The sequence below is a fragment of the Embiotoca jacksoni genome, unplaced genomic scaffold, assembly GCF_022577435.1.
Source record: "Embiotoca jacksoni isolate LCO1_2020_lvr unplaced genomic scaffold, fEmbJac1.0.p SCAF_7, whole genome shotgun sequence".
In the NCBI taxonomy this organism is placed as follows: Eukaryota; Metazoa; Chordata; class Actinopteri; family Embiotocidae; genus Embiotoca; species Embiotoca jacksoni.
Genome location: NW_027185425.1, coordinates 4,651,771 through 4,674,685, shown reverse-complemented (window position 1 = coordinate 4,674,685; position 22,915 = coordinate 4,651,771). Strand labels below are relative to the sequence as shown.

General features: G+C 43.1%; 1 protein-coding gene across 5 annotated transcripts in view; it reads left to right on the top strand.

The window, feature by feature from the left end:
- rbms3 (RNA binding motif, single stranded interacting protein) overlaps window positions 1–22,915 on the top strand; it is a 277,717-nt gene that overhangs the window by 172,043 nt on the left and 82,759 nt on the right. The window lies entirely within an intron of this gene.

The following is a 22,915-nucleotide window of genomic DNA, read 5'->3' as shown; positions in this document are numbered from 1 at the left end:
AGTACTCAGGCCTTGCCCTCATTCTTTTTTTTCTGTTTTTTTCTTGTATTTATTTATAATTTTCTTGCTGCCTCTCCTTTTCCAATCATGCACCCAGCTTTCCTTTTTCATCCCTTGTAGATGTTGTACAGCGATGCACAAAGAGGATTTACATACAGTACTCAAGTATCTTACTGGAATTTAATGAGTACGTTTATCCAAATTAAAAGAAAACGTACAGCATATTTGTGGAAACACCTAAAAACGTGCATATCTATATGTACGTTTTTAAAAATTGAATTTAAATAATGCCTCATATGTTGCTCCACTCTTCTGAGATGGCTTCCCAAATGATTTTGGATTCAGCAATTTGCTTGCATTCAGCCACAGGAGCGTTAGTGAGGTGGAGTATGGAACAAATGTCATACTTCTGACAGTTTTAGGACTCACAAATGCACTTATGAGCAACAACGATTTTCTAAACTTGACACTATTTTCAACCTACACCGTGCTCATGAACAGCTTTTGTGAAGCTGGTCCCCTTCATGGCAGTTAACTTAAAATGTGTCTAGGTCGAGCTCATGACAGTGAGCAAACTAGGCACGTACTCACCAAACTGGAAAAAAATATGACTTACTTCTGACCATATAATATACCTCTGATTTACCTGTCTGTCAGATTCTCGCTGCTTATGCTGCTTGACTGTCTCTTTTTCTGCCCTGTTTTTTTCCTGCCTGCTCCCACCTCCTCCATATGAAACACAAGGCAGCTCCTCTCTTCCACTTGCTCTCACTCTCTTTCCTTCTCACTCTGCATTAATGGATGCAAATGGAGGCGTGTGCGGGGGAAAGGAGCTGACATTTATGCCTCTGATTAGAACATGCAGCCCCAACGTTTTGTAATTGATTGCAGTCGTAGACAGCACACACTCACCCATACCCTCTCAGGCCCACACCACTTTCTGCATCCTATTTGTGTGTGTGTGTGTGTGTGTGTGTGTGTGTGTGTGTGTGTGTGTGTGTGTGTGTGTGTGTGTGTGTGTCTGACCCACACACTTTCAGATGAGCATATGATATGCATGCACACACACACACAGTTGCTCCTACATTTACACGATACTCATATACACACCGATATCCATACGAACCCGCAGTCTGCCTCACTGCGTCCATTTGAATAAGAAGCTTTTAATGGTTGCTTGGTTCAACTTCAAGGCCAAGTCATTGTGGAGAAGCCCGGCTAACTTCACTGAAGATGTTGATCCGCTTCCACCGGATCAATGTGCAGGCACGACCTGTGAACCCGGATAATCCTGGAAGCCATGTCAGAGGTCAGGCTGACGAGGTGATGCTTACACGATGGGTCAGCGTTATGTCCAGGAGGCGAGCGGTGGGAAAGATGCAGCTCAAATTTGGGAGACGGGGTGGGAAAGACCAGGTGGTGGGAAAATGTGTTCAAAGAATTAATGCAGAGAGAGAAAAAAACAGGAGGTTACGTGGGAAAAAGAGTCCCAGAGTGAGGAGAGATCGTAGAGTGGTGAAAGAGTGGGCTGAGGGCAGGAATGTGCTGAGTATTGTGTCCTATTTTTTTTTTTTTTTTTTTAATGTGTGTGACCATGTGTGCACGTGAATGCCAAGTTGAGTGCGAGTTTATTTGCTTGCGGTTGCGTTTGCATGTTGCCTGCTTACTCGGGTGAATCTTTGCAGTCCTCCTTGCTGTTTGCGCGCATCGCTTTGTATGTGAACGTGCATGTACGTGCACATGTGCATCTGTGTGCAGGTGTGTGTGTGTTAGTGCGTGTGCGTGTGTGTGTGTGTGTGTGTGTGTGTGTGTGTGTGTGTGTGTGTGTGTGTGTGGAGCAGCAGGAGAGTGTGGCAAGGTGCTGTACAGTAATTAGCATCATTCCCACCAGGGAGACGCTGTGTGTGGAGGCCCCATTAAACACACATCGCAGGGACAAACACTGAGCTCCGTCCGTGTTCTGCTGACTGTAGCATGCCTCTGCCTCTGTAGCACACACATACTGTAAATGCAAACACTCCTAAATCACCTCGGCCTTCTGACTCCAGTATGACATACAGAAGCAGTGCACACACATGCCACCACAAAGTAAGTCATATTCAAGCTGGTCACTCGGCATAAATTATTCAACAACTACATTAAAACCAGTTATAATGAGGCTCAAGGATAAAAGATAAACAAAAATAAATTTGACCCTCAATTATGTTCCATAAAGTCCCTGTACTTACAAAAGCTCCAGGTGTTGGGTATGGCTGACTGTGCTGTACAGTTTCAATTAATATTATCAAGCCGTATTTCAGGTTTATTTTTTTTATATAAAAGTGCGTGAGATTAGATCTACAGTATTCACATCTTCCCAGTACATTCCCACACACATAAAAGATGCACCTTGACACACACGCACACACACACACAGGGGGCGAGTGGGGGTGTAAAATTATGCCGCGTTAGCTGGCATGCAGTGTTTGTGCTAATGAAGCTCTCCGTCCACATAGGCTGATAACTTGCTGATGACTCGATATGTCTGCCAGAGAGATCTCAAGCACGGTCGAGCAGGTGTAGGCGCTGGTGGCCGTGGAGCTGAGGCTGTTTTTTTTTCTTTTCCCCTTGAATAAACCGGTATCCGTTAAGCCTGGATGTTGATCTCATACTTTTACCCAAATGAATCATCGTGGTAATAATTTATTCAGTGCCTTGATTGTAAAAAGTGTTCAACACAAGATGTCCCCAACCTCAATGAAAAATCTCTTTTAGTTTTCTGTTTAACTTTCCAGATCAGATTTGTTTTAAACTGCAGTGATTTGAGGTGAGCACGGAGAAGCTTTCGCACTTCAGCGGATAAATAAGAAAACACAGTCTGCACAAAAATCACTCTGTTCTGCACAGTGAGGTGAGCGACATCCGAGAAATAACAAGAAATCAGTTTTGACTGAAGAGGCACTTTAACAAACAAATGAATTTAGTCAGGAAAACATGTCAAAATAGAATTGAATCAATCAATCAAAAAAGTTAAGACAAAGAAACTTCATTTATTTAATTTCATTTATTTTTTTCTTCTTCTATTTATTTAGTTAGGACATTAAACCTGTCATGATGAATGTGCGGATGACAGAGAGACAGAGCATAACCATTCACTGGGGGTTGGGTGATACAGGAGACTTCACGGCAGTGTGCGGTCATAAGATTTGATGGTCAGAAAGAAATGTGCCAGGGCGCTAAACTGATACGTAATTCCCAATCATCAGGCCCTCGATTTTAACTCTGGCAGGGAGGTGGCAGCCGCAATAGGGAAGGGACTGGATGGATTATTGTTTTTTGCCTAATGCCATCTTTGTGGACCCATTGCCAACATTACGTAGACCTGCATTGGGTGGATTTTTGAAAATTGAATTGCTTAGTTTTGCAGTTTCTTACTCAACTTCAGGGATTACCGCTGGACTTCTTTGCTGTGTATATATTTTGGTTAGATTCAAAAACAGGATTATCTGTTAACCTCAATTCAGCCAACTAGACCTTGTCAGTACAAACTCATGCTGTGCAACCAATCTTTCTCTAATACCCAACAAACTTTATTTTAAATTCTTGTGCAGATTCCAAAGTATCCAGCAGTACCTTTCATGTCAGGGAGAATTAACGTTGAGTTCATGTTTATTAAGCCCCTGGGTGGTAATTAATGTTCTGTTTTTCTGTGTTGTAGGTTTATGTTTCAGCCTCTCATGCTGTACCAAAAAAAAATAAACCCCACAACACCTTGTTTACTTCCACCTGCCTCCAATTTCTTTACCTGTCATAGCGCGTGAGGGCTTGTTGCCTGTCTTGTTTGTTGCACATCTGCTTATCATCCCACTAAGGAGCTGATACACAAGTTGAGCCTGACCTTACAGAAACAGCGCTTTGTCATTTAGGCGTGCACGCACACACCTATAGAAAACTTTAAAGAGACAACTCGCACACACAACAGCACACGCGTCACCTACCCAGCACGGGGAACAGTAATTAGTTAGTGCCCCCAGGACTCTGACGGGCTCTTTCTGACAAGAGGAAAGGGCAGGGTGACATTTTTGGTCAGCGTGCTACAGTTATTCTGCTGCACACTTCACAAAATTACCAGAGGGGGTTGAAAGTTCAATTCCCCGAGCTCCCTGTGTGCTGATAGAGCCTTCAACCTTTATAGACAACCCTTTGCACACAAGATGGCGTGCTGCTTTAAAAGGGCCCGCCGCCGTATGTCCTTTGGGACGCCGCCACCTCATCTTCTTTGTTTAGACATTATCGGCCTTGAGAGAGCCGACTGCCTCCAAAGCACCATCTAGAAATGATACATTCTTCACTTGAATGCTCAGAAGCTGATGAACTCTTGCAAGGGGCCGTACACAGAGGAGTTTTATACCGATTATGTCTCAGAGTGTTGCTGTCTTGATTCTGAAGACTGGGCAGTCATTTAGTTTGGTGATGTTGAGATTAGCGGCCCGCAGGCTCATCCGTAGAATAAAAAGTGATACAGAAACTGATATAGAAAGAGGCAGATGGTAGAAACCTATATATATATATATATATATATATATATATATATATATAAAGTTTGAGCTGCAGCCTCTTATCTTATCTACATTTTTTTCTCAGTAAATAAAGATATTTTTATTGGTTGCTTTTAGATGGAATTACTGCTCTGCGTAAAAGACTGCCAGACTCTCTCCTTCTCTCTTTCAGCTCAGAAAGCTTTAAAAGCACCAGCACACCTTATTTACCGGACTGTTCTGGCCAGCCCGTGCTGCTTAAACTCATCTACGACAGCTGTCAGTTTAGATTTATTATCCTAACAACTTAGATGGATGGGCCAAGATCATGACTAACCGGCTGCACACTAGCTCCCCAATCCCATGACCTCATCATTGGCAGACTGGCAGGGTCTCGACTTTTCCGTCATGCCCAACCAATTATTAGGCCTCTGTGGACGATGCCATCTTACCAGGCCCCTCTGGTACCACTCCAGTGGCTCAAACTCTTTTCCTGTTGCCTTTTTTTTTTTTTTTTTTTTTTTTTTTTTCTATCTGTGTGCCTTTCTCTGACTGACAAAGATGTCAATGCCACTCGGTGCTATTGTCGCAAAGCTTCATTTGAAGTGTTCTCCAAAAGCTGTAAAAGGTTCTGCTTCTCAGAAAAGTCCCAAACACAGGGAACATTGTTTTTCTCTGCCAGCCTGTCATGATTAATGAGCATGGACAACATGTCAGCCGTACAGGTCATATGAGTCATTATAGTGAAATAATCCTGCGATACAAGAAATAAGATGCTTTCAGTCCTCCTCACAAAGAACACTTCAGACAGCACTCGTACTAGGATCCTACAACTATCACTTTGATAATAGAGAAATATACCAGTATCTTAGCCTTATCTGGAGTGTGAAAAAACCTTTGCATTTCTTAGATTACGGTTGGTGTCGTGTGTCGTGCTCCCTTTAAGTGTTATAGACATCACTACTACAGGTTCATGCATTCTAATGTGTTCATTCATCAGATTTTCTCTACACTCTATTATCATGTCAAGGTCCTTACTATCAGTGACCTTGTCAGTGGGACAGCTCTATTAAAGCCGTATCGCTGCATCTGCCCCCCTTCCCCTGCAGAAGCGATGTCGTATTTTGACCTCGGCCTCCCACTGAGAATTTATTTATTTATATATTTTAGTATTCCCTATTAGTCCAACACCAGATTTGCCACCCTCCCTCCTTCCTGCCATCTTCATCACTGTCTTCTTACCCTCCCTCCCCTCCCCCCAATCCCCATCCCCATCTGGCCTCCTAGTGGTTATTCTTTTATTCATTCCTCTCCACTTTCTTCCCCTCCTCCATCCTCCTCCACCCGCCTGCTGCTTGCCACACCCAAACAGCTCGGTTGTGTGTATCATCCACTGTCAGACAGAGGCATCACATCACATGGCAGTTTGGCAGGCCGACCTTTGTCCTGCACTTCCTGGGATCCACTCTGCAGCCTGGTTAATCCAGCTAGCCTGGCTGGCTACGGAAACATCTGCTATTTTAATTACCAAATGATGTATTTTAATCCCACTAACTCAATCCAACTGTGGAAAGCAGCTGTGATTTATGCGTGCGTGTTTCTGCATATGTGTCTGTCCGTGCAAGTGCAGAAATGTGTGCATTTTCTTCGGTGATTACTCTGAATTTCTTAGTAATACATACATACATACAAATTCTCACTCATTCTCAGAAACACAGAATGTTCTGAAGTCTAAATTTGGTCTCTGACTGGATCCTGTGATTTAAATACAGTATATGCAGATGGACACAGTTACAAACACACGCACACACGTGTCCATTACTGGCTCGGATGCTGAGATTTAAAGCCGGCCTCTCTGTGGTGTCTCCCAGTGAAATCTGGCTGTGCTACTTAAACTGAACCCAGAGAGAAGTAAACACAGGGAAACCAGATGGTCACTGCTCTCAGCTCTGTCAGCGGCCGCCAGAAAATGATCTGTACAAGCCGGCAGAAATGATTTACATGCAACTGTCTGTCTGTCTGAGATGTTATTACTGTGTACACGTATCAGGGTTTAAGAATGCCCAGAAGTCGTGTGGACGATCGGTTCAGTTCAGAAGTTAATCAAAACATGCGTCAGGGTTTTTCATACAACAGCAGTTTGGCGGCTAACAACAGACACAACTGGAAACTGATCATTTTATTTTGTTGAACTACTTTCAGTGAGACTTTCTCTCGTCCTAGAGACGCAGGACAGCAGTCATAGATGTTAGATGGTCTTACACCAAGATGCACCATTAGCAAAATATCATCAGGGACTGTGATGCCAACATGATTTTTGTTTAACAGCCCTGCTCCTATCAAGACCATAATATTGCAGGTTAATGTCGTTATCTCTTGCAGTAAGCCATTTTAAGTGTATAAAACTACATTTCCTCTTTTGTTGCATAACCATGTAAACCAATGTAGCTTTTTTTTTGTTTCCTTTTTCCTATTTCTTTATTTCTTTATTTTTGATACAGATTTGTTGACTGATAGTAGAGCAGAGAAACCTGCACTCAAGCCTCATTCCACAATCTGAACTTTATAAAAGTGTAAACTTGACCGCGGCCCCTGTGAAAAGGCTTTTGACTCCCAGTTGTAGGTGAGAAGAGATACTCAGTATTTCGCACTTTTTATTCAATTTGGTGGCACCTTTGAAAGGCACATGTTCCTTGGTTTCTCCATTACTACGCTTTGGACCGGACTCCAAATCACAGTGTGATCCCTGTTCCCTCAGCCCAGACGCCATTTTGGCTCTGGCAGAGGTCTGTGTTTTTCATCCAAGTGCTCTGTGACAGAGTGTAATCAAATCTTGGTCTCCTCCTACACGGGACGCCAGACATCTCCCTCTGTCAGCCGCAGGAGATTTGTAGGCTCATCATGTTTTGGTCGAGGCAAGTTTTTCTATATAACGGCTGCCAGAGGGGAGGCCAATAGGATGTGGATGGAAGGAGATGCTGTAGATGGTAGCGAAAACATATTAAATGCAACCTCCAGCATTTTCCTCAGCCGCCCCCCTGTTTAGTTTGAATAAATCCCAAAGTGGTTGGTACCTGCCACGGTGATATATTTCCTGAATCCCTCCATCAGGGGAATCATCCAGGAGTTATCTTTGTTATGCTTCTGATTACGGCACTTTCTTAGATTCTTAGCAAAAACTTTTTAATATTCACCGCCGAGCACTGCAATATCAAATCTGTCACTACTATTACACTCCACCATCTGTTCTTAAATGGAAAAATAAAGCGCCGCATGAACTGGTGGCACCATGGAAAAACACTCGGTTAAGATGCCGGCGGCGTTGGCTGCCAGGCCAGGGGTGGCGAAAGAGTCGAGCCTGAGAATAGAGTTGATTGATGGGTCTGAAGGGTGGGTGGGGGGGGCAGCTTGGCGGAGCTGTGTGTGTTTACGTTCATTCTGCGTATCATATGAACAAACACGCAGCAGTCGCACAAGCATGACTGTACGTTGCATACAACTGTTCATGTTACACATGGTTTTTGTGTGTTTGTCTTGTGCGGGGTAACTGAGTTTGTGTAGGACTGACTTGGTAAGTGTCATAGTGGTTGGGAGTGCAAACTTGGCCGGCACATCAAAAGCAGTGTGTCATGTTGGAACAGCTTTACTTGGGGCACTGCTCTCTCACTGAACTTCCCAGCATTTCAGCTTGTTTACAGTGGCACATGCCAAGCCTCCCCTCCATCTGAAAAGCCTTCAGCATGTCGTTAACTGCCTCCCAAAGGGAAACCTCCATTTCTTTCCCCCCTCCTGGGTATGAGGCCTGTCAGAAGCACAAAAGAAGAAAATTGCCATTGCGTTGCTTCAGGAGGTAGCTGTGTCTGATACTCTGTTGTTAGTATTATTTGCGGAAAATTGACAGAGTTCTTGGTGGTGTTTCACTTCTTACCCGTTGACTGTGTTTGTCTGCAGCGAGAGCAGTTAGGTGTAGGGTGGAGGGGGGGGGCAAAACAGAAGCTGAAACAGTCTGAGCTTAAAATCGCATGTTAAGTCCCCGAGCATTAGAGGAAGCATCCGCATGGTTTAAACAACACAGAGAGGTGAGAGTGAGAAAGGCAAACAGAATGACAAGAATAAAGAAAAATTACACAAAAGGAGGCGAGCAGGAGAACGAGATAAATCTCTTTAAACTGCTGGGATAAGTTTCACAGATTTGCCTCCGAATAGGGGCAGATAGCATCTCAAAGGCCTTGGGTGTAAGACAAATCTTTCATGCGGGAGGGCCGTGCTACTGCTGACATGAGAACCCTCCAGACCGGCCCGGTTCTCCAGGGCCTCCCAGGAAGTATCCAGGAAGCCGGGGACCATGCTGGGGTCAAACTACCTCTGCTGGCACAGTAACTGCTAGAACAGAGAGCCAGAAGAAAAGGAGAGGCAGGAGAAGTCATTATCTGTGTGGAGGTCCTATCAAGAACTCTCCAGGGGGAGGCTGGATGTTTGGAAGAGAGCTGCGTATTGCTGGGCTTGAGTCTTGGGTTTTGGGAACAAAGCCAAACTGCTGATACAGGGTATTTATTTTCTTTTCATTATTTTTTTCTCCTTTTTAATGAACTCTTGTGTTAAGAGGCTTTCTCCTGTTTGTTTGTTTTTCATCTAACTTTCATGCAAATAAAACAGTGAATTGACAGCAGATAGATGCAAGGCCAGGGGGAGGCGTTTTCCTTTTATTAACATTTATACTGTAAAATAAATATATATATCTAACAATACTCTTACTCTCTCTCTTTCACACACACACACACACACACACACACACACACACACACACACACACACACACACACATACACACACACACAAACACAAACACACACACCATCACACATACAGTACAGTTTCCTGTCGTGGCAGGCTTCCTCAGGTTGGTAGGGGGCTCCCCTCATCAGTGTCACAACCTGGAGGGTGATGTTTACAGCGTGGGAGTGAGTGATGATGAGATAGATGGAGGGAGACAAGGAGGGAGGGCACATTTCCTCCACCGTGCCCCGTGATGCCTTGAGTGCCACAGAGAGGTCACACAGAAACAAACACACACGTACAGCTCGTGGTCACAGGAAATTTAACTCATTTTTTTGTAGGTTACCACGCTTGATATTTATAAGTTAATAATTCATTCCAAGTTTTATGTAATAAAAATGCCTAATCAACATTATAGCAATAATACATTTTCGATCTTTATGTAAAAAGGGTCACTTGTGGTGACAGAGCCATAGAAAATGTATTCATACTAAATCTGCAGTCGGCCCACAACTTTATAATTTACTCTTCAGTCTCGCAGCTCTGGTCAACAGTGATTTGGCTGAAGCAGGCTGCTTTACTCCTGAAACCCCACTGCACACTACCCACAGCACCAAATGTCACACAGGCAAAGTTAAAAGACTAGCTGGTGAAAACACAGCTGCACCTGGAAGCTAATGCAGGCTTTAGCAGCTAAACGGCTGGAGATATTTCTTTTTGAAGTCGGTGGAGACCAAAAGCAGACGTAGAAATAGAGTGAATATTGAATGTGCACTCATAAAATGGCCAGGGACGCAACTCCAAATGAATGCCCATGTTGCTTTGTATGTGCTGGTTGATATGACAACATGACTGTATGACATTATTGTGTTGTCTTGTTCCCACCTTGATTTTGAACTTCTGTTTCATCTTGTTGTAATTCTTTTGTGGCTAATATTGTACCTTCATTGTCGTATGTAAGTCTGCAAAAACAACAATCACTCCTCTCTTGTCCTCCCTGAGGTTTCTTTCTACTCCTGTGAAGTTATTCTCTTTATCCATCACCAAAGTCTAAGGATAGAGGTTGTCATATGCTGTACAGATTCTAAAGTCCTCCGACATTTTGGGCTGTAAATATAAAACTGATTCGACTTGAACCAGGCTAACAAGAGAACAAGAGCGCCAGCACAGATGTCGTCTGCGGGACTGAAACAAAACAAGATCAGACTGGACAGGAATACAGAGAACAAAGTTAGAGCAAAACAGACCCAATAACCAAAAACCACAGCGACATGGCTGCACGGTTGCTTTTTGTCTAACAACAGTTGCCTGTTCTCCTTTTGACTCCCTGGATACAAACAATTCACCAACACCCCAGTGAATGAAGTCACGTTTGTAATATGATACAAAGCAAAACTGTCTTTTATCAGCGCAGCTGGTAAACATGCATTCTTCCTATATTTAGATTTATTTTAGTTTTTTCCCTGTCCAAAACTTGGTTGGCCTCTCACTGAAATATTTGCCGTGTTTTCACTTACAGTCTGCAATTACTTTGTTCTGTACCTTGTTTTATATTGTGTGTGTCTCTTTTTTAACACCTGAACACATGCACATAAAAAATTTGTGCAGACCACACAGACACACTCGCACACAAATGCCTACATGTGTAGACGGATTGGCATGCATGTTGCACTGTCTAAAGTAATCCCTAACAGCCTGAGTTTATCTCAAACAGCTTCCAGGTGCAGTCAGCTGGCACACATTCCTGCAAGACACAGAACATATACTTGCACAGTTGTATTCGAACACACACGCACACGCACACGCACGCACACACACACACGCACACACGCACGCACGCACGCACGCACGCAGGCCCACATACAAGTGTACACATGTCATCCAAAGGGACAAAAAACAGAAGCTTCCTTTTCTCTTAACAAGTCATCTCGCCGTGTCGCTGTGTGTAATCCTCACCAAATCTGACAGAAGAATTCTATTGTCACCAAAAACTCTGAGGCTCTTTCATGGATGCCTAATGATGTTTTATCACACTCTCGGCATTGTGTTCACATTTTCCTGCATGTTTAAAAAAAGATTAAAAAAAAAACCCAACAAAAAAAACACCTCACTTCAGAATACTTGTGTCAGTTAAAGGGGCGATTGATATGCTGTCTTCCCGGCTCCCGCCCTCCCCCTCCGTCTCTCTTCCTCTCTTCTCCTCATCTCTCCCTCTTTTCAAGATCTTACATTTTCACTAAAGTCCCCTTCTCTCTGTTATCATTCCACCAGAGGCTCTCAAAAGGAGCTTTGATATTGAAAGCAGGCTTGGCATGAAAGGCAAGGGTTTAGGGGAATGTAAATGCTGGGGGTCTTTTTTTTATTTATTTATTTATTTTTTAAAGGAAGAGATCTTCCAGTTAACGAACAACCTCACGCTCCGGTAGTCGCTGCACTGCCTACTTTTTTTTTTTTCTTTCGTTGCATGTGACAATGTGGGGATGAAAATGAATTCATGGGTGTCTTTTTAGTCCTTTGTATAGATTTGGGTCAGTTAAAGTTGATGACATATAAAGAAAAACAATATGAAACTTTTAGTGAGAGAAATTGGCTGCATGCTGAACAATAGTCCAACTAAGGACTAACCAACGTAAAAGCAACTGGAGCTGTCTCACCATTAATAGATATGGGGGTGTGGGGAGGGGGACCAAAATAACTCGTGGTGAAATGTTATTGACTTAGAATTGTTTGAGGCTAGTGAAGGACATTCAACCAGTTTATCCCAGTCTACATTTGAACAGCATCACACTTATGTTTTTGATTTTTTTTTTTTTTTTTTTTTGACAGGGGAGGGGGGGGGGTGGTGGAAAACAGTAGTAAGAAAAAACATGTCCAGGAAAAAACCCACACTGTTTCTCACTGCACTCTCCCATACACGGCCTTCTTCAAATAGCTTTGCTCCTCGCTAATGAGTCCCTGGAGGGTTGTACCCTGCAATCGCTCTCTTCAGACGCCATTACAGCCAGTGTGCCTTCAAAGAGGTTGGGTGAAACCATTACCATAACTGGGGACTGCTACCTGCCTGGATAACTTTAGACATTAGCAAAACCTGCAGTTTGCTAATAGGACTGAATGGACTTGACTTGGGAACAGGAGCCGTGGGAGCCGTGGAAGTTCATATCCTGGAGTCTGGACTTCTTTTTTGCTCAAAGATTTGCTTTGATGTCTCAGTTGATGTAGACTTAGATAATAATAGGTTGTACTCTGAGTACATTGTTAAGCAGTGTTTACTTTCTGCTTCTCTATTCTTCTCTTTTTAATTCTACTCCATTTTTTTGTTATCAGCCTCTGCCCTTTCAAGGTCACCGCTCACGATGTAGATAATTCTGTGGCTAATTAAAAACTCATCATCTCGGTGATGAAAAGATAATATGATAAAAGAAAATTAATATATAGACTATAAAAACTCGTAGCAAAACTCTGTGACACTATGACAGTGCGGCTAATTTGCTGGTATCCTCTGCCAACTGACATGATGTGCAGAAGCAAATGTCAAGTTAATGCAGCCAGTCACCCATCAAGTAGGTTAAATTAAATGCTAGGCAGCGGTGTGGAAGTCCCAGTGGTAGCTGTCTCTCCACCAGTCCTGGTGAGGTTTCTCTTTCTGGGACGGCTGAGTGGAGGGTACAAGGGTTCTGATACCCCACTGCCACCCGCTCTCATCCCGCTGCATCCGGCAGGTGTTGGACCCACGGGAGCTCTGGCAGCGCTCGTCTGGCCCCGGAGCCCTGCGGGAGCTGTCAGTCTACTCGACTACATCCCGTTTCTTTCTACTTGAAAAGCACTGCTGTAGACCCTAAAAGTCACACCACACGCGACGCCGTACCGCTTCGGACTGCGGTGCCCTAAACCACGTCTTTTTACGCTCATTTGCAAACACAAAATGATTTTTGCAGATAATTGTTTGCAAATGAAACTTGTTTAAACAGAATTATTTCTGACAAAAATAACGTGATATGTGTATCAAGAGGGCAGATATGTAAAGTGTAACTGATGATTATATTGTATTACGACATACAGTACTGTATGTGCGTAAGGTTTTTTATAGTACAAAACAACAATTGGATGAAATAAATCAGCATGAAAAGAGACATATGCAGTCTTTGGCATATGAGTATTTAGTCTTGAGTATTTAGTTATTATCCAAACAATATATGGAACTTATTCGGACATGTGGTTAGGTCTGAGTTTTGTTCCGTTTTTTTTTTTTTTTTTTTTAACCCTAGCACCAGTACCTTGACTTCGACAATGTTTTCCAAACAATAATTATTTTTTTTATATAAATTTTATAAAATACAGTTTAAGACAAAGAAAATTACATGACACATTACGATACAAGAATGTAATCCAGTTTTTTTGGGGGTTTTTTAAGGTTTTTTTTAAGTTTTTTTTTTTATAGCAAACAATTAACAGATGTTCCCCAAACGTCTCACATGTAAGCTATCAATAGACCCTACGATTTACCAATGTTCCCTGTACACCTCACATGGTGGACGCCAGCTGCCAAGAAAGAAGCCTCCAGCGCGCAAAACTCGGACTGATCTCACCAAAACAAATGATTAAAGAAAATAGTAAAATAATGTTTTCTCGCGCGAAAATGACTTAAACTAAAACAAATCATTTGCATCTACGTGAGTGAGCCACTCAAAGCCGATGCAGGTTTATACTGATGAGGAACACTGCTGCGTGAACTCAGTAAAAGTTAAATGTTTTAAAAAGAAAAAAAACTACTTATGTGGATGTAGCAAAGAATCCAAATTTGGCACGAAAAGACAAGGAATATTTTGTGAGTAGATTGTATCGAAGCAATTCGCTCGGTGCCATTAAACTATTAAAGTCCGGTATGCAGCCCTACACGTGCTACTTTATTACAAATACATTTTCTGGTGACCCACCTCTATTTCAACAACTATAGTTTTATTTCATTCCAATCCATGCTATCTTTTTTTTGTATCATATTTCACTGAAATGTCCACCTCATAGTGGGTCATAATGGGACCAATGGGAAGATATTTGATGCAAAAGGAAAACTGGTACTTCACAGCACCGTGAAGACAGAAACTGATTTTTACTGCTGCCATTGAAAGGATATCTGATCTATGTAATTGTGCCAAATGGGAACTTTATGGGAAGTAATGAGGGGAGGTTTACTGCCTTTTGCACCATTGGTCAGATAGGTCATCAAGGATGCCCATCTTCAATTTGCTCAATCTGTCCTCAGCCCTCTTAGGCCAGGTTATTGAACAAATACACCAATTTCTCAACAATGCTTTATGTACTTTCTGCCACACTGAAGAGGCAATTTCCTCTTGCAGCTCAAGTGGCAGTGTTCTTTTGCCTCTTTGTTCAATTAGAAAAGGAGGGGGGGGGGAGGTAAGGAGGGTTGCAGTAATACTTCTGGTCAAAAGAAAAGCTTTTTGCGAAGACATCATGTCATCCATCTCCCAGTAAATGATACGTCTTCCTCTTACAGCCGTCGGCATGACCTTGTTTGTGTGGCCCTGTTAGCAGCGAGGGAGACTCTGGAAATGAGTCTGGTCATTGTCTGGCGATGCAGGCAGGCGAATGCAGAGAGACAGAGACAAAGACCGAGAGAGCGGCACAGAGAAAGTGCACCGGTCTCATATTGGACCTGCTGCAGTCACCAGGGAGGCACTGTGGCACCTTGCATCTGATTAGCCAGACACTCATTAGACCTGACCTTGGATCACAGCGTTACAAAACAGCACCGACTTTAAGAGGAAAAAGACACAATAAACAGGCGCACGGTTATTGTGTGTGAGGGCGGAAGCAGTTTTCTCCCATAAACATTTTCTCAGAGAATTAAAGTTTGGGTTGGAAGGAAGATTAATATGGGGCGAGGAGAGTGTGCCAGCGAAAAGCAGGCTAGTGGAATTTAATGAGTTTTGTGTGTCGGCTGGGGAGCCCGCTCGCGCCACGCTAATTACGCTCTGTAACGAACTGAGATCTGGGGAGCATCGCAGGAAGACAAAGGCTCTGAGCAGTCCGGCAGCAAGCGGCAGGCAAAACAAAAGAGCTGCATGCACACATTTAAAGCCCGCACGGACAAATAGAATGAGTGTGAGACACGGAGATGGAAGCCCGCTTCCGAGCCGTCCCCGGTTGCCACCCCCATGTTAAGGGTAATGAGATGTAGCCGGAGATAGAGAGCTTGAACCTGACAAACGAGCCTCTCTATCACGCTCGCCAGACACGGGGTGCAAACTCCGGTGGTAGAAAATGAGTTGTGCAGAGACGATGGGATTGTCGGGATAATTGAATCAACCTCTCTTGACTTCATGCAGTTCCAGCTCTTTAACTAGATAAACAAAGAACAAATATACACACACACACATACACTCTCACTCGCAGAACACACACACCTAATATGCCACACTGCCCCCTTTTGATGAGGAGGCCAACTGCAGCATTTGATCCCCCAGGGTTTGGTGTAAATGAGGAAGTCCCAGCTCTTGAAGCGGGAGTGTGTCTCATTCCTTCATTAAGCTGCCAGTGCCTGCAGGGAATCTACCACTCTTCCCACGCATCGGCGGCCACAGCACACAAACAACAAACAATCAGGCTGACTTTCAACTGTGACTTTCAGCAGAATGAAACCACCCTCACCTCTTTTTCTGCCTTTCCCTCTCTCTTACTTTCTTTCTCTTTCAGCCTCTCTCACACAGTCTCTTTCAACTCCGAAGAAGAATTCGCTTCTGGCACAGTTTAAATGAAACTTGCCCTCTTACCGACCGAGTCTAACCTTTAATATTCTGGCCCTTTGTTGGCAAGTGTATATCCAACTTTCATCATGCAATATGTATCGCTATCACCCTGTGGCCCTCTAACCTTCACTGTGAAATGTTTCTGCATCGCTCTGCCCAAAGCCCGAGCTACTGTCAGATGAGGAGATTGAATTTCAACTTCGAGTCATTACTGTGCATAAATCATGCTCCTGTAATTTGAATACTTTTGCCAAACTCAGATCACATGTATTGCCTTACCTGACATCATACTTCTAGCGCTGCCAACATACGACGGTATTCGGACTCCACCGGGCGCTGTAATTTGTTTGTGTGTTTACGACAAAACCCTGGCAATTTTATTAAAGCCAGAGCAGCCAAATGCGTGACTGTAGACCTCGTCCTCTGCCATGTCTCCCTACTGTCTCGTGTTCTCTCTTCCAGCTGATTTTCCCGTGCGGAAAAGCCCCATAGCCCCGTCTGCATTCCTTTCCAATTAAGCCAGCATCATCTGATTCCAATTACTCTAATTATAGCAGCCAGGGTTGGGAGCGAGCACGAGAGACGGCGAAGTAGAGTAAGCGAGAGAAAGCGAGTTGAACACGGGGAGTCTTCACACTTAAGAGAGCAGGAATGCGAGTGTGGCCGGGCAGCCTTAAGGTCACTCTGGTGGCAACAACAACAACAACAGTAACCAACAACAGAAAGCGCTTACAACATCATAGCAACAGCTGCGAAGATTTCAGCAAACACTGGCTGTGGTCGGTAATGGTGGAAACACACGATAGTGACAGACCGTGTAATCACACCGCACATACTTAACAAGGTCAGGCTAATGGAAGGACATGGGTGTTGTTAATCACGCGATGACGTGATGAACATTAAACCCCTTTGGTTTGTCTTGTAAAAGGACATCGTTCAACAAATCCCTCCTCCCTCTCTGAAGTCATGTTTGACACCTGCGGGCCCCCGTAGCAATCTCCGACGACATTACACAGAATGGCAGCGCTCATACGCTACCGAGCTAACAGCACTGCGGGTCATCGTGATGGTTTTCCCAGCCGGCTGCCCAGGAGGCTCTGAAGTGCCCTGTTTTTAAAGACCTGTTAGGAGACGGTAAACACATTTGGTCTCTCTCTGGGAGACTCCCTGACTCCCTTCGTGCCTCTTCTGCGTCTCTACTCCTCTCTTCTGCTCCACAAATCTACCACCACTTTGTAATAAACACAAACATTCACTCGATTTTCACATCATGTTTGTTTCACGCAAATGCAATGGGAAAAATTCCCATGCATATGCATACACAAGGGCAAACACACAATTATCATGCATTTCCTGTCATCATGTTAGGATGAAAGTCTTGTTTGACAGCTGTGACATCAAACAACGGGCCATGTTATGATGCAGACGCTTTAAAATGAAGAGCTCATTAGACGTTACGCAGATGACATGCTGATGAGCCGAGATGGTTTGTTGAAGAATTTATGAAGAGGGGTAGTATGTCCTACTTCATGTTGTTGTGTTTATTGTGTAGCCCTGTGCAATGGGCCTTAGCGTCGCTTCCCGAAGGCTTGTCGGTCTGTTTATATGATCCCACTCAGTTGGTACAAGTTGATGACTCTAATGACAATGGCGTTGACCATGATAATGTCCCCTTTAATGGCAATGATAAATGATGGCGGGATTATGGAAACGCTCAGAGCCGCAGGGACACGTGTGACAGTTAATTATCTGCCGACATAAAGCAGGTGTTGACATCAGAAGACCGATGTTTACCCAAAGTTGCCTCGCATGTGATGTTCCTCTTCTCCTCTCGCTCTCGACCCGTGATGACCTCTGCTTAAGGTGACCCCCTCTCATCTCGCAGGGTGCTCCTCGTCTTCCTCTCCACTTCCTTTTCTCCCGAGTCTTGAGTTCACTCACTCCGTCATGGCTGTCATGTGGACACTGATGTCTCTGCTGCCAAGACCCATGACGTCTGTCGCAACGCTTTCATGCTCTTGTCTTACAAACCAGGGTCCGCCCCCCCCCCTCCTGATTACCCAGCAGCCATTGCTCTTCCCTCCCCTCTGTCCTTACACTCCTGCCTCCTATGATCAGTCTTAACTCCTTCGTTTACTCTTTTTCTTAAATACATCTTCAGAAGGTGATCGGATGTGAAAAAAATGGGGAAAATTGTGCTACATCAAAAGACATTCACTTACTTCTCTGTTACATTTGTATTAAATCAACTATTGTTTGCATAGTTTCCTATGAAATGTGATAATTTTTCTTGACCACACACACCTGATATTATTAAAAGGCCTGCGTTCAAGAGCCCGACACCTTAACATTTGCATATTCAGTGCTTGTAATGCTCTATGCCAAACTGCATGGCAGGAGTCATACTAGCAGACCGGCTTTAGTTTGGTTCATTCATTTATTTTTTTTAAACTGCAGTCACTAATTTCATGCAAGATTTCAACATTTGTTTAGAATTAGTTAGATGCTGTCACCGCTGCACTTTGGTGTTAACAAGCTTATTTCTTCCACCCGGGCTCCACCTGGCCATCAATAAAAGCACTGGTTGTTGTTGTTGTTGTTATTACCACACTTTTTATTACTCGCTATTTTCTCCTCCTCTTCTCTTTCTGCCTGACTTTATTATTCTTCCTCCCTTCATGGCTTCACCAACTCCTAGTCTCCCTCTCTTTTCTGTTTCTTTTTCTCCCTGCCTCCACCGTGTCCCTCCACACCTCCCTCTGCAGGAAAAAAGGAAACTGTTAAGAGGAGACTTTTCCAAGTTTTCATAGGAAGGGAGTGATGAAGCCGCTGAACTCGGTGGGAAACCCAGGGTGGGTCGTTAGTTTGCTTCCACTGTATCATTAGTGTCCATAACAAACACATTATCTCCCGCTGTACCGCCCCTCTTCCAGGCCATTTAGGGTGATAATTAGACTGTAACAAGCAGCCGTCCCTTTTATTTAGGTCATCTACTGCTTATGATGCTCTCACTGAAATACACACGGTTTGGGTTCGGAAACTAGCTGTACTGTTTTTGATGGGTCAACAGAATCACTTAACAGGGCGGGGTGGATTTTTGTCTGTGTTTGTGTGTCTGTGTTTAGGGGTGTAGCTAGTTGTAGTTGTATAACTAAGAGACATTTCCATTCACCATTTCTTAAGCCATGAGATGTGTATAGCCTTACTTTTCAAAAGTATGACATAAAAAAATTGCAATAATGTAAAAAAGACATGAAAAATATGCCATAACCGCTAATACATAATTACCCCCCCCCCCCAAAAAAAAAAAAAAAAAAAATCCAAATCACTATTTATTTAATTTGTATTTAAAAAGAGACAAAGTTGGGACTGCAGACACTGAGCTCAGAGTAATAAACTTAGCTTACTTTCTATCTCTCAAGGTCAGACAGGGCTGTAGCAAATATTTTTGCTAATTTAAACATGCAATATTGATAACAATTGTGTCACAAAAGTATTGCCTCCAGACCACTACATAGTAATGGCAGTATTTATATCAAGTCGTAAATTCATGCATGTTAACTAGTCCCGCGGGGCAGCTGTCAGCATGGGAAGAGAAAAGATCTCCTGTACAAAACACATGAACTTTGTGTAAAATAATGGAAAATGTAGTAGTTTGTCAACAGTGTCAGTTTTTTTTGTATGTCAAATTCCATTAATGTGTGCGTGTACTATCATGAATACATGTGTTAAAAGCACATTTTATGATTTTTGGCCTAATTTGGTCTGAAAGAACACATTAAAATCGTTAGATTTGGAAAAAGTATTCAAATCAGGAATTAATCAGCAGCTCACAAGACCCCGTGTTTTGTGATTGAGAGGGAATTAATACTCCACATCTCTGTTTTGTAATTGAAAATCACTGCATCAGCTCCACCACTGAACCTGACTGATGTCACATAAATGTTGATTTGTTCTGAGTGGCTTTCCCCGCACAACACTTCCATTATTGCTTTTTTATTACTTTTGTTGTTGCTGTTTTCCATTGAGAAATAATTCTTTAATATATATTTCAATATTTCTGCAGCTCTCGCCTCCACTGTGTTTTCATTTTTTCTGCACAGATGTGACAGAGCTAAGGCAAAGTGTTCCTGCCGCAGTTAGACATATGATGCTCACATCGCTGTGCAGTTTCACGTGGCAGCCTTAGTGTTCCCCGGTGAGTTGTGGCACATTAAGGAATAACAAATGAGTCCATGACCCAGGGTAGTTATTCAGGGTGTGTTTGTGGAGTAGGCAAACAGCGTATGCCATTTGCTTTGCAGTAGATTCATAAGTGAAAATTGCATTGTGCCTCCATTTGGAGAGCAGGTGATGGAGTGTGGAGGGAAACAAAGAGATTGTCACTCTCCTGGTTTCTGATGATGCTACACCACTCTACTGAAAGGCTCACACATCCTAGCTGTCATCATAGCACTGAATCGGACTTGTCAACGTATTGCATGTGTCCGCTTTTCAAACTGGATTGAAAAGGAGCTGTGATTGTGTGCCATTGTGCGCAAGTGCTTGTGTATTTGTGAGTGTTTTGAGCTTTATAGGAAGTCATCGATGCATGTTTTAAGTGCATGCATGTAACTTTGCATTCCTCCCTGTCAGTCAACTTTGATCCTTGAAGCGAGCCAGTCTGGTGAACACTCTCCTCACACAATGTTGTGAGCCTGTTGAAGTCACTTAACATCCACTGCCTCGGCTCATTTGACCCACGCACCGGGGAGTTAACATGTATGACAATTTTATGATGTGGTAAACCCCGTTGCGGGCGGCTCTGAGGAACGTATGTGTTGGCTCTGAGAACAGTGTGCAGTGAATGAGACTTCTTCTTTCTGAAGTGGAGAGGAGACTGTATGTCGGAGACGCAAGGGATTTTTAAAAGTGCAGAGGTCAACATGCAGCATACCTGTGATCTCGGAAAACTAGAGCGGCAGTTCCCGACATTTTCTTTTTTTTCTGGTGCTCCTCCGCAGCGTAGAAAAGACTGTAGTGGATTCCTCACATCCATATAAATTAGTTATTGTTCAACTGTTCGTTTTTACACTTGATTTCTTTCTCTTTTTTTTTTTTTTGGTACATCTGGTTGATTTTGTATTTGTAAAACTACCTCTCGGATGGCAACAGAAAGACTTTCCGGCTGCCTTCCTCGTCCTTGTTCGATGTTCATTACTTTATCTGCATTATTCTGGTTATTGTGACAGTAAATGTTTGGTAGATCACCCTCACTTCATTTTGTCCTATTTGTGCGGTATGTTCCACCCAAATACAAATATATGGATACAATTTATTTCCCAAATTATAATTGCTATTTTATCAATCTATCTTTTCAGGACAAAGAACTACCCCTTGTCCAATAGAAACCCCTGGTTGAGAGCTACTCATCACTTATAGGGACAACCTTTCAAAGTTTGTGCTTGTCCAGCACCATTGACAATAAAACACAGACTAATACTGTAAACTGTAAAATCCAAAGTGGTCCGTGGTTTTCCACTTTGGATTTTATGGTTTTCAGTTAAAAAGCCAAATTTCAAAATCGTATCGCTCTCTGTTCAGTTGTTCATACCATTTGTTTGTAGGATTATTTTTGAACAGTTCAATCAAGTATGCCCATGTTTTGTTTCATAGTTCAAGAATCAGAATTACCACTTCTCCACATAGTTGGAGGAGGAAAGGCTTAACCTAACATGAATAGTATTGTTGGGTGTGAAGTGGCTAATTGCCAAAAATAACTGACGTGCGTGTTCACCAGTGGGAAATGTTTGTCCTCCTTGCCTCTTGATAAAATCAATGCGTTCAAACAAAAGAGCCTCACATTTCCTTTTTAAAGCATGTTTTTTTTTAAGGCTGCCATGGAGCAAAATATGCAGAAAGCTACTGCGATATTGGAGTCCCACTAGCTCTCCATGGACTTAAATTAAGTTTCTAAGGTAATTGAAAAAAGTCTATTTCACCAAATATCATCATCACTTTGCTCATTTTGGCATTACACTACAGTTAAAGAATGCAATATGTTCAGTTTAGTATCTCATCTGAGCTCAGAGTAAATCATCGTGGTCTCAAAAGCGTGGTCCACTGAGAAAGAGGACAATTTGTGTAATAGTGTGATAGTGGGTTGAAAAGTTGAAATTTCCAGAGGTTTCTTATGTCAGCAAACAGACAAAAAAAACAAAAAGCTGGAGAGAAAAGAAAATGAGCTCTTGTGCAAACTGAAAAGTCATCCATAATTTACAGATGCAGGAAACCCAGGAGGTTTCCCGACAGAGGTCCTCGCGCTGGTCAGTGGTGAAAATCAAACAGCTCGCCACCATTTCCTTTTAACACCCCCCCCAATCATACTCCAAAACCAAAACCTTCACCACCACTCTCCGCCTCCACATGATGTCAGCCAGGAGGAATTCAATCTCAGAAATGATATCATGAATGATGCATAAGACAGAAAAATGCATTTACCCTGGCGACGACACAATGAGCTGTTGTTGCAAACACCGTAATGGAAAAATACGAAGGTTACGGTGATGAAAATGTATTATGAAACCAGGAAGACATTCGTGAATGTTGTCTGCTCCTGAGCTCAGGGAGCACGTCCGAGGACATAACCGCAGCTTATGAGGAAAATCCTCAATAAATCTACAAAGGAAGGATGAATTTGTCTTGAAGTCCTCGGGGAGCAGAGCGAAAAAAGTGTCTTTGCATGAATGTGTGCCTGCCCACTTATGCGTGCATGAGTTTTGTCTCCTTTTGGCGGAGCGCGGGGATGAGGCCGGCGTGCCCGTCTTCCATGTTAATAATGGATTTTTGATATGAGCTCCACATGAAATTTTAATCTCT